Source organism: Pelobates fuscus, chromosome 4 (assembly GCF_036172605.1).
Source record: "Pelobates fuscus isolate aPelFus1 chromosome 4, aPelFus1.pri, whole genome shotgun sequence".
In the NCBI taxonomy this organism is placed as follows: Eukaryota; Metazoa; Chordata; class Amphibia; order Anura; family Pelobatidae; genus Pelobates; species Pelobates fuscus.
In genome coordinates, this window is record NC_086320.1 from 385,081,698 (window position 1) to 385,093,317 (window position 11,620).

Sequence of the window (11,620 nt, forward strand, 5' to 3'; positions counted from 1 at the left end):
AAAGAACCTCAGACCTGGTCCTTGGCCACCCTCTGGTTGTTTTGGCCCCTCATGACATTTCTGCCATCATCAACCAAGTCCAGCTCAAGCACGTGTCTCCAGCCAGACATCTGCGCTTACAGTGTCATCTTCTTTTGCCTGACAACATTTCCATCCAAAGATGTCAAGTGCTTAATCCGTCCACTCTTCTTCCACTCCCTGAGGGGGGTATCTATTATGGATTTATCACGGATGAAACCTACATTCACCTGCTCTGTGGATGTATCAAGAAAGTCATGCATCCACATTTGACATTTTATGAAGGTGAAAAACCTCTCTGTGAAGGCCCAGATCACGCCTTCTGCACCACGTGGTACAAACCAAACATTACCCCTGAACCTTGCTATGAAGATGAGCTTTACCACCGGACCGATGTAAAGCTTACTGCACAAGACTTCTATTGTGACTCTGACGGCAATAGTATGGTCTTGATCCAGCTACCTCAACAACTTAACTACCTTTACCGTCATTGGGATACTGCTATCCCACATATTCCTGTTACCAAGTTGAAGACAAGGTCATGGAATGATCTTGGGCCCATGGCAAAACTATGGGCCACCATGAATGAAGAACAGCTACAGGAAAATGGTATTGTCAAATACCCAACAACTGACCTTCTAGAAGCATGGCCACGCCATTTCCTGGAAAAGGAATTTCAAGATCTGGTCATAAAGAATGATTATGACCCAGAAACACCTCATGACTGTTTTGAACAGATGAAAATGGAAACAGTGCACTTACCAACTGTGCATGAGAACCCATTACCAGATCCGGATTTTACCCTGTTTGTGGACGGATCGAGATATGCCGATGAAGGAGGAACATATCATACAGGATATGCCGTAACCACAACAGATGAAGTTATTAAATCATCATCCTTACCGCCAGCAATGTCTGCACAAGAAGCTGAATTACAGGCTCTGACTTCAGCATGCAAAATTTCCGAAGGAAAACGTGCCAACATCTATACAGATTCAAGATATGCTCTAGGCGTGGCACATGACTTCGGCCTAATTTGGAAGACTAGAGGATTTCTTACCACCGCCGGTACACCAGTCAAACACAGCACTGCAATCAAGGAGCTAATGGATGCCCTCCTACTCCCCAAAGAAGTGGCCGTTTTGAAAGTAAAGGCCCATGGGAAATTGGATACAGATGAAGCAAAGGGCAACCATTTGGCTGATCAGGCTGCTAAGTTAGCGGCCAGGGATTTGCAGGAAGTGGATGAAGAAGTGTCCAGACAAGAAGAAGAAGTCCCTATTTTTGCCTTGCAAACTCTTCCTACTGATTTGCGAATTTTACAAGAACAGCAAGCTGCAGTCACTCCTGAAGAAATCCAGAAATGGAAAAAGAAAGGAGCTGTCCAAAAGGACGGAATATATTACAACAACTTCAAATTTTGTCTTCCCAGAAATTTATACCCAGCAGTGGTCCAATGGGCACATGGGCCTGCACACCTGTCAAAAGAACTGATGGCCGCCCTCATACAGAAGTATTATGAAGCACCCGGAATCACAACATTGATAAGCAACTTCTGCAAAGCCTGTGTTATTTGTGCAAAATGCAATCCGGGAAGACCAGTCAAGGTGCCTGCAAAGAACCTGGCAAAGCCCATGTACCCCTTCCAACGAATTCAAATTGACCACATCCAAATGCCCAAGAGTGGGCCCCATGAATATGCACTAGTAATAGTGGACATGTTCTCAGGCTGGCCAGAAGCCTACCCAGTGGCCAATATCACTGCAAAGACAACCGCAAAGCGCCTAATTACAGATATTGTATGCAGATTCGGACTCCCAGAAGTCATTGAGAGTGATCAAGGCCCAGCCTTTACAGCAACTGTGACTAAAGAAATTTGGACTGCTCTAGGGGTGACCCTAGCCTTCCATACCCCTTACCACCCACAAAGTAGTGGTAAAGTGGAGCGCATGAATGGCACTCTAAAAACCAGAATGTTAAAAATGTCACAAGAAACAAAGATGCCCTGGCCAGAAAGCCTACCAATAGCTCTATTCAGTGTTAGGCACACACCTAGAGGGAAGCATTCACTGTCCCCATATGAGGTTCTATTTGGGACAGCACCCAGACTAGGTTGTTATTATCCGCAGCAGTTGCAACTCCAATCAGATGTTTTAGTAGACTATGTAACTGAACTTGCAAATGTCCTAAACAAAATACATGCCCAAGTTTTCTCTTCAATTCCAGATCCCGAATTGGATACAGGTTCCCATAACCTACTTCCCGGAGATTGGGTCCTGGTCAAGAAGTTTGTGCGGAAAAATACCCTGGAACCAAGATTTGACGGTCCATTCCAAGTTCTCCTGATTACCGCAACCTCCGTCAAATTGGCCGGTAGGCCAAATTGGATCCACGCTTCCCACTGCAAGAAATCTCCTGCCCCAGAGGAAGCGAATATCGCACAAACATGTATCTCTGGTACATCTTCTCCTTAATTAGCCTTATGAAGGCCCAGCAAGTAGCCATTACCAAAGACATTAGTGGGTACACCTTCTGGTATAATTCATCATGCACCCAGGTGGCTACTTATACCTTTGACTACTGTGATATTGTAGAATGCCCATTTCCCACACCACAAATCCAGAGCATCTATAGAGATATCCCTCATTCGAAAGACCCATATGTTTGTGTAGTTGACAAGCAATGGGGGCACAATTGTGACCATTGGGGGGCGGCGGGGTGGAATGCCGGGCCTGCCTGGGGTTACAAACCAAAAAGTGCCGTAGCTAAAGTAGATGATCGTGGTAGATCGCTTCTCCAGAGAATGACTTTAAGAAAGCCTGGGGGGAGCACACCAATGAAATTAATCCTTAACATTGAGCACCCAAGCCCAACAGATGCAGACCAGTATGTGATGGGAATGTACTGGAAAAGGGGTTCCTACCAGAAATTAGGGCATTTCTACCTCAAAGATATGTGCAACTCTTCTGAGTGGCAAGGGGCCACCCATATGGTCCCTAACCCATTAAAACCTCATATCCAGACCTTTCAGGACATGATGGCCATTGCTAACCCCACTTTTGAAGATACCATGGCCGCTGAAACAGGTTTTAATGATGTAAATTTATGGTTAGAATGGATGAAATATAATGCTAATAAGCATAATAGAACCGCATGTTATGTGTGTGGCGGTGCCCGGCCTCACCTGGGTACCGTACCTTTAATCCTACCCGTAGATATAGAAGAATGTGTTTTAAGCCTTTTTGCCTATCACTATAATTTTAACAGGTCCATATGTATTGCATGGACAAAGGAGTATCCTCTTCTAGCCAAAGACGTCAAACCCCCTGATGGTATTACCGTATATAAAGGTAATTACACTTGCTATGCCATGTACGATGGTATTGGTAAATTTGTAGGTAACTTTTCCAAAGGCTATTGTGCTACATACAGAACTGTCCCTGTACGCTTGCTGCAACATCACACTAGGTCACTAGGAGACATTTATTGGTTGTGTGGGGATTTACAGCTAAGATCCAGAATGGACACAGAATGGTGGGGAGAGTGTACTTTGACTAAGGCCATTATGCCTATACATATTATTTCTGACACACACCTCAACACCCATGAGTTCAGCCACACTAAGGTTAAACGTGACGCCCCAGTGAAAGGAAGTTTTGATCCTCATGTATATATTGATGCCATTGGAGTGCCCAGGGGGGTGCCCAATGAGTTTAAAGCTAGGGATGAAGTTGCTGCAGGATTTGAATCAATTTTTACCATAGTTACCGCAAACAAGAATCTAAATTGGATAAATTACATTTATTATAATCAACAGCGTTTTGTCAATTACACCAGAGACGCCCTCCAGGGGTTGGCCGAACAGTTGCAGGCCACATCCCAAATGACTTTCCAGAATAGAATGGCCCTAGATATGATCTTAGCCGAAAAAGGAGGGGTTTGTAAGATTTTGCCCGACACTATGACATGTTGTACCTACATCCCAGAAAACACAGGCCCTAATGGTAAAGTCACACTAGCTATAGAAAAATTAAATGACCTGTCTGAAGAGTTAAAAAGGAATTCTGGGATAAAAGATCCCTGGGAAAGATGGTTTGGTTGGATGACAGGATGGCAAAAGGCTTTAATGCAGATTGGTATGGCTATACTAATTTTTCTTTTTATTTTTGCTCTTCTCTTTTGTTGTGTCCTCCCATGTCTGAGAAAATCCCTCATGAAGACTGTTGACCAAGCAGCACCCACTTTGACCCATCTCGAAGTTGATGACCAAGAATTCCAAGACATCAACTCACCCTGTCTGCCGCTGCAAACATTCCCTTTTGTTGATAAAGTGCAGGAATTCTAGGAAGGGACTAGCTCAGGGACAGCATCTGTCAGTGAATGGTAAAGGCCCCATGTGGAGAAGTGGTGGGTTAGCTGCCATGGGATACCCTTGGGTGTGAAGCGTTCGAGAGCCATACTGACGGATGGTTAGCCTATTAGGGTCAGATCTAGGGACAGCCTTGCACTTTGCATTAACACCTAGCTAGCGGCCACGGGGTTTCTGTGCCTTTGGGTTAACACGTCTTCTGATACTAACATAATAAAGTTTTATCTCTTAGAATCTAACATTTCATAGGGGGGACTGATGTGGAATTATTAAAAATCTTTATTGTACTTGTATTGAATTATTGTACTAACTCCATTTTAACTTTATACTGTGACTTCGTCCTCCATTTTGTCCTCCTAACCTGACTTCTTCAATCCTCCATTTTGTCCTCATGACTTAACTTGTTCATTTTAAAACTACATTATGTGACTGAACTTCTCAACCCAATTAATACAGTAGACAAAGACCGTGTTTCCTTCAAGGACAAGTACCAGGAGGTGCTGGCTACTCCTTAAGACTTGCTGGCTACTCCTTAGAGCTTGTAAGATAGTACAGTTTGAAGGCCACAGAACACAGTAGTAATGAAATGTTCTATTCATAAGAGACCTTGCACCTGGACATAAAGCCTGATATCATTGACCGTGTAAAATGACGCTTAGGACCCCCTTGTCCCCCACCCGTGTCCAGAATAATCCCACCTCTGATGGGTGGGCACGGGACTAACCTCTTAATTTTACGAACCAATAGGTAAGACACTAACCCCGTCACTTAACAATTAATCCAATTGATGATGTTTATTTGCTGATATTCTAATAATCAATGATGACGCAAAATGCCTCTTAAAAGGGCCTGCGCGCCCGCTTTTTCTTCACTTGCCAATAAACTTTCTCGAAGTTATTTTAACCTGAACCTTGCGTGTCAGACTTAATTACTTCAGCGTATATACGCAATTTAACTTTATTGATTTGGACAGGAACAGATAGACTTTGAACATTTTGGTTTACTTTCAAAAAGTACCATAACAGCATGTCCATATAATAACATTATATATTATAAATAGCATGTCCATATAATAACATATATTATATACAGCATGTCCATATAGTAACATTATATATTATATATAGCATGTACATATAATAACATTATATATTATATACAGCATGTCCATATAATAACATTATATATTATATACAGCATGTCCATATAATAACATTATATATTATATACAGCATGTCCATATAATAACATTATATATTATATATAGCATGTCCATATAATAACATTATATATTATATACAGCATGTCCATATAGTAACATTATATATTATATACAGCATGTCCATATAATAACATTATATATTATATACAGCATGTCCATATAGTAACATTATATATTATATATACTGCATGTCCATATAATAACATTATATATTATATATAGCATGTCCATGTAATAACATTATATATTATATACAGCATGTCCATATAGTAACATTATATATTATATACAGCATGTCCATGTAATAACATTATATATTATATACAGCATGTCCATGTAATAACATTATATATTATATACAGCATGTCCATATAATAACATTATATATTATATACAGCATGTCCATGTAATAACATTATATATTATATATACAGCATGTCCATATAGTAACATTATATATTATATACAGCATGTCCATATAGTAACATTATATATTATATATACAGCATGTCCATATAATAACATTATATATTATATACAGCATGTCCATATAATAACATTATATATTATATACAGCATGTCCATGTAGTAACATTATATATTATATACAGCATGTCCATATAATAACATTATATATTATATACAGCATGTCCATATAATAACATTATATATTATATATAGCATGTCCATATAATAACATATATTATATACAGCATGTCCATGTAATAACATTATATATTATATATACAGCATGTCCAGATAATAACATTATATATTATATACAGCATGTCCATGTAATAACATTATATATTATATATAGCATGTTCATATAATAACATTATATATTATATACAGCATGTCCATATAATAACATTATATATTATATACAGCATGTCCATATAATAACATTATATATTATATACAGCATGTCCATATAGTAACATTATATATTATATACAGCATGTCCATATAGTAACATTATATATTATATACAGCATGTCCATGTAATAACATTATATATTATATACAGCATGTTCATATAATAACATTATATATTATATATACAGCATGTCCATATAATAACATTATATATTATATACAGCATGTCCATGTAATAACATTATATATTATATACAGCATGTCCATGTAATAACATTATATATTATATACAGCATGTCCATATAATAACATTATATTATATATACAGCATGTCCATATAGTAACATTATATATTATATATACAGCATGTCCATGTAATAACATTATATATTATATACAGCATGTCCATGTAATAACATTATATATTATATACAGCATGTCCATATAATAACATTATATTATATATACAGCATGTCCATATAGTAACATTATATATTATATATAGCATGTCCATATAATAACATATATTATATATAGCATGTCCATATAATAACATTATATATTATAAATAGCATGTCCATATAATAACATATATTATATACAGCATGTCCATATAGTAACATTATATATTATATATAGCATGTCCATATAATAACATATATTATATATAGCATGTCCATATAATAACATTATATATTATATATAGCATGTCCATATAATAACATATATTATATACAGCATGTCCATATAGTAACATTATATATTATATATAGCATGTCCATATAATAACATTATATATTATATATAGCATGTCCATATAATAACATATATTATATTTAGCATGTCCATATAATAACATATATTATATATAGCATGTCCATATAATAACATTATATATTATATATAGCATGTCCATATAATAACATATATTATATATAGCATGTCCATATAGTAACATTATATATTATATATACAGCATGTCCATATAATAACATTATATATTATATACAGCATGTCCATGTAATAACATTATATATTATATACAGCATGTCCATATAGTAACATTATATATTATATACAGCATGTCCATATAATAACATTATATATTATATATAGCATGTCCATATAATAACATATATTATATATAGCATGTCCATTTAATAACATTATATATTATATATAGCATGTCCATATAATAACATTATATATTATATACAGCATGTCCATGTCATAACATTATATATTATATACAGCATGTCCATATAATAACATTATATATTATATACAGCATGTCCATATAATAACATTATATATTATATATAGCATGTCCATGTAATAACATATATTATATACAGCATGTCCATGTAATAACATTATATATTATATACAGCATGTCCATGTAATAACATTATATATTATATACAGCATGTCCATATAATAACATTATATATTATATACAGCATGTCCATATAGTAACATTATATATTATATACAGCATGTTCATATAATAACATTATATATTATATATACAGCATGTCCATATAATAACATTATATATTATATACAGCATGTCCATGTAATAACATTATATATTATATACAGCATGTCCATATAATAACATTATATATTATATACAGCATGTCCATGTAATAACATTATATATTATATACAGCATGTCCATATAGTAACATTATATATTATATACAGCATGTCCATATAATAACATTATATATTATATATAGCATGTCCATATAATAACATATATTATATATAGCATGTCCATTTAATAACATTATATATTATATATAGCATGTCCATATAATAACATTATATATTATATACAGCATGTCCATGTCATAACATTATATATTATATACAGCATGTCCATATAATAACATTATATATTATATACAGCATGTCCATATAATAACATTATATATTATATATAGCATGTCCATGTAATAACATATATTATATACAGCATGTCCATGTAATAACATTATATATTATATACAGCATGTCCATGTAATAACATTATATATTATATACAGCATGTCCATATAATAACATTATATATTATATACAGCATGTCCATATAGTAACATTATATATTATATACAGCATGTTCATATAATAACATTATATATTATATATACAGCATGTCCATATAATAACATTATATATTATATACAGCATGTCCATGTAATAACATTATATATTATATACAGCATGTCCATGTAATAACATTATATATTATATACAGCATGTCCATATAATAACATTATATTATATATACAGCATGTCCATATAGTAACATTATATATTATATATACAGCATGTCCATGTAATAACATTATATATTATATACAGCATGTCCATGTAATAACATTATATATTATATACAGCATGTCCATATAATAACATTATATTATATATACAGCATGTCCATATAGTAACATTATATATTATATATAGCATGTCCATATAATAACATATATTATATATAGCATGTCCATATAATAACATTATATATTATAAATAGCATGTCCATATAATAACATATATTATATACAGCATGTCCATATAGTAACATTATATATTATATATAGCATGTCCATATAATAACATATATTATATATAGCATGTCCATATAATAACATTATATATTATATATAGCATGTCCATATAATAACATATATTATATACAGCATGTCCATATAGTAACATTATATATTATATATAGCATGTCCATATAATAACATTATATATTATATATAGCATGTCCATATAATAACATATATTATATATAGCATGTCCATATAATAACATTATATATTATATATAGCATGTCCATATAATAACATATATTATATATAGCATGTCCATATAGTAACATTATATATTATATATACAGCATGTCCATATAATAACATTATATATTATATACAGCATGTCCATGTAATAACATTATATATTATATACAGCATGTCTATATAGTAACATTATATATTATATACAGCATGTCCATATAATAACATTATATATTATATATAGCATGTCCATATAATAACATATATTATATACAGCATGTCCATATAATAACATTATATATTATATACAGCATGTCCATATAATAACATTATATATTATATACAGCATGTCCATGTAATAACATTATATATTATATATAGCATGTTCATATAATAACATTATATATTATATACAGCATGTCCATATAATAGCATTATATATTATATACAGCATGTCCATATAATAACATTATATATTATATACAGCATGTCCATATAGTAACATTATATATTATATACAGCATGTCCATGTAATAACATTATATATTATATACAGCATGTCCATATAATAACATTATATATTATATACAGCATGTCCATATAGTAACATTATATATTATATACAGCATGTCCATGTAATAACATTATATATTATATACAGCATGTCCATATAGTAACATTATATATTATATATACAGCATGTCCATGTAATAACATTATATATTATATACAGCATGTTCATATAATAACATTATATATTATATACAGCATGTCCATATAATAACATTATATATTATATACAGCATGTCCATATAGTAACATTATATATTATATATAGCATGTCCATATAATAACATTATATATTATATATAGCATGTCCATGTAATAACATTATATATTATATATAGCATGTCCATATAATAACATTATATATTATATATAAAGCATGTCCATATAATAACATTATATATTATATACAGCATGTCCATATAATAACATTATATATTATATACAGCATGTCCATGTAGTAACATTATATATTATATACAGCATGTCCATATAGTAACATTATATATTATATATAGCATGTCCATATAATAACATATATTATATATAGCATGTCCATATAATAACATTATATATTATAAATAGCATGTCCATATAATAACATATATTATATACAGCATGTCCATATAGTAACATTATATATTATATATAGCATGTCCATATAATAACATATATTATATATAGCATGTCCATATAATAACATTATATATTATATATAGCATGTCCATATAATAACATATATTATATACAGCATGTCCATATAGTAACATTATATATTATATATAGCATGTCCATATAATAACATTATATATTATATATAGCATGTCCATATAATAACATATATTATATTTAGCATGTCCATATAATAACATATATTATATATAGCATGTCCATATAATAACATTATATATTATATATAGCATGTCCATATAATAACATATATTATATATAGCATGTCCATATAGTAACATTATATATTATATATACAGCATGTCCATATAATAACATTATATATTATATACAGCATGTCCATGTAATAACATTATATATTATATACAGCATGTCCATATAGTAACATTATATATTATATACAGCATGTCCATATAATAACATTATATATTATATATAGCATGTCCATATAATAACATATATTATATATAGCATGTCCATTTAATAACATTATATATTATATATAGCATGTCCATATAATAACATTATATATTATATACAGCATGTCCATGTCATAACATTATATATTATATACAGCATGTCCATATAATAACATTATATATTATATACAGCATGTCCATATAATAACATTATATATTATATATAGCATGTCCATGTAATAACATATATTATATACAGCATGTCCATGTAATAACATTATATATTATATACAGCATGTCCATGTAATAACATTATATATTATATACAGCATGTCCATATAATAACATTATATATTATATACAGCATGTCCATATAGTAACATTATATATTATATACAGCATGTCCATGTAATAACATTATATATTATATACAGCATGTTCATATAATAACATTATATATTATATATACAGCATGTCCATATAATAACATTATATATTATATACAGCATGTCCATGTAATAACATTATATATTATATACAGCATGTCCATGTAATAACATTATATATTATATACAGCATGTCCATATAATAACATTATATTATATATACAGCATGTCCATATAGTAACATTATATATTATATATAC